The sequence below is a fragment of the Struthio camelus genome, chromosome 4 (assembly GCF_040807025.1).
Source record: "Struthio camelus isolate bStrCam1 chromosome 4, bStrCam1.hap1, whole genome shotgun sequence".
NCBI lineage: Eukaryota > Metazoa > Chordata > Aves > Struthioniformes > Struthionidae > Struthio > Struthio camelus.
Window position 1 is genome coordinate 8,472,575 of NC_090945.1, and position 2,777 is coordinate 8,475,351.

General features: G+C 63.3%; 1 long non-coding RNA gene across 1 annotated transcript; it reads right to left on the reverse strand.

Annotated features, from left to right (window-relative positions):
• Positions 1-496: 496 nt before the first annotated feature.
• LOC138067114 (uncharacterized) lies at positions 497-1,529 on the reverse strand. The gene is made up of 3 exons (XR_011140775.1): positions 1,496-1,529; positions 1,010-1,114; positions 497-799 (listed from the first exon to the last, which is right to left on the reverse strand). It is a non-coding gene; the product is annotated as an uncharacterized lncRNA (long non-coding RNA).
• Positions 1,530-2,777: the final 1,248 nt, after the last annotated feature.

Genomic DNA, 2,777 nt, shown 5'->3' on the forward strand with positions numbered 1-2,777 from the left:
CTTCCCAGTCCCCAAGTTAGGGTAAAAGAAGACACAAGGAAGCACGCTCCGGAGGTTTTGTGCTTCCCTCTGAAGCTGCTATTCAAGCAACACTAACCCCTCATTTGAGGCAGTTGGGCAAGTTCCCCGCCCACGGTTTCGGGCCATGCCTGGATTATTTGGGGCATTAGCTGAGGGCTTCAGCTTATGTACTGTTCAAAGACACACCGCTCAGCAGCACTAAGCAGCTTTAATAGGGCCTCGCCTGCTGATGCTGCCTTTCGACTGCTGCTCCTTCTCACTGGCCACACAACTCATTCATCCCTTTTGAAACTACCCACAAACTGGTCTCGCTCTCCTTTCAAACCTGCATTCCAACTCTTACACAAGACAGCAAGTGCCAAGTGCCACATTCTACAACTCACTTCTCCCCAGGTGCCCCCTGGCCCCACTACATCCAAAACACAGGGTTTCTCAAGGGCCCTCGCACAGGATTAACTTTGAAACACACCATGCCAAGCTCCAAAGGGTCCCCGTGCCCTGGTAAGCAACACAGTTTCACATGCCGCCCCAAGTTCCTACACACATCATACACTGCACAGGCGGTCACGGGACCTACTTGAAGATGCAATAGCCTCAGGTGGTCTCTGAAGCAATCCTTTGACTCGTCCTCTACATAGACATCCCAAGCAACACGAGGCAGACAAAGCAACGACGACATTTTTCACCTTCTCGTGGGAGCCTTCAGGTTCCAGGGATGCCTGCCTTGCAAGACCACCCCACCTTCTCCTCTTTGGGGGCTGAAGCATTTTCCCAAGGCCTGCAATGAAGAGGCACAGCAGACACAGTTGTACCTTGTGATTACCTACAGTACTTGACACGACCCATCCTTCCACACAGGGCCAGCCAGCACCTGTCACACCTCCAGGTAAAGCTTGTTCAGGGGGTTATTTCAGCCCAGTCCAGCTGATCAACACTGATGTCAATGGACTAGCCAGAGAGTGCAAGGTCACAACATACAGCAACTCACCTCACCGGATGGCTCCTCTGGCAATTCACTAGCATCTCAAGCCTACCGAGCTCCACAGCTTGTCCACGGCAAAGACCCAGAAGTGTCCTTCAACAAGCACACAGCCTGGAAAGAAGCCCACAACAAGCAACGAGTGGGCCACAACAGCAAGTCCAACAGGAAAACAGGTGACTGCCACCTGCTAAAAGCAGCCCCCACACACTATCACCTGCTGCTTCCCCTCAGGGCATTTACAGCCACAAGGGGCAAAAGGTGCCCCAGCCCCCGCCACCACCCCCTCCCCCGGGGCCAGCTGGGTTTTCAAGGGTCCCTCACCAGGGCTTGTGGCCCTGGTCGGCCACTGGCTCAGGGCCCTGCCTAGACCCTCCGCCCAGCGGGCACAAGGAGCCCCCCTGCAGCCCCCCAGAGGGGCCAGCTCAGGTGCCTCCCCCGCCCCCGGTTGTCCCCAGCGTCCCTCCTGCCTCGCCCCGGGGCTCCGGCACTCACCTCCAGCAGGTCTCTCGAGGGCCGGGGGTCTCCGCCTCCCCCTCCGCGGGGCCGGGCAGCCCCGCCGCCGCCTCCTCCTCCTCCCCCGCGGCGAGCGGCTGCCTCGGGCCGAGCAGGGCTCCCGCCGCCGCCAGAGGCGCCAGACCCGGGAAAAGACCCCGCTCCCGGGGCCGCTTCTGTCACGGCCAACGGCCGCCTCGCGCCGGCCGCCCCCCCCCCGCCGCCCCCAACGGCCGCCTCGCGCCGGCCGGCCGCCCCCCCCGCCCGCCCGTCCCCAACGGCCGCCTCGCGCCGGCCGGCCGCCCCCCCCCCCGCCGCCAACGGCCGCCTCGCCCCGGCCGCCCCCCCCACCCCCCCGGGCCAACGGCCGCCTCGCCCCGGCCGCCCCCCCCCACCCCCCCGGGCCAACGGCCGCCCACCACAGGACACGGGGGGGGGGGACACACTGCCGAGCAGCTCACAGCCCCTGCTCGGAGACACCGAGCCCTCCAGCAGCCTGCAGGAAGCAGCCGCCCCTCAAACACAGCCCAGGAGCAGGGGGCAGCACCCACCACCCCAAAACCGAGGCAGAGGAGAGCACACAGCCTGCTCAGACCACCACAGCCTGCCCCACACCAGCAGCACCCCTCAGCAGACCAGCACCCAGGTAAGCACCCCCCCAGCCAGCCCCCACAGCTCAGGGGCAGTGGGGGGGGGGCTCCCCAGGCCTGCTGGGCCCAACACACCCCACAGCTCTGGCCTCTCCAGCAGCAGAAAGGGGGCCAGCAGCTCTTCCCCCCCCCCCCCCATAATGGGAAGGTCACACTCATTTCCTTCTGTCCAGATCCTTCAGGCAGCTTTGTAGCTGTTAATGCACTGCAGAGCAGACCTGCTGCTTTGGGGCAGTCCAGAAACCCTGCTTTCCCCAGGGACAGCTCTGAGTGCTCATGCCAAGAGCTGCCCTCCTTGCTTTCCTGCCTGCCCCAGCCCCTCCATGCCAGGGGACAGCTTGAGGCAGGAGCTGGCTGGGCTGCAGCTGGCAGGAGCTCCCCCAAGCAAGCAGGCCCCCAGCACCCTGACTTGCAGGCCTTCCTCACCCCACCCCCCCCCCCCTCTCCAGGCAGGGACCCAGGTCCTTGCCAGGCTGGGTTCCTGCTTGAGGGCCTGAACCCATTCAGTTGGCTGGTGAAAGAACAAGAAACCCACAGAGACCTGAGGCATGAGAACAGCTCTTCCCTCCCTGAGGGCTGTTGCTGCTTCCTTGCACTTGACTTGTTCAGCTGAGAAGCCCTTGCCTGAAGTC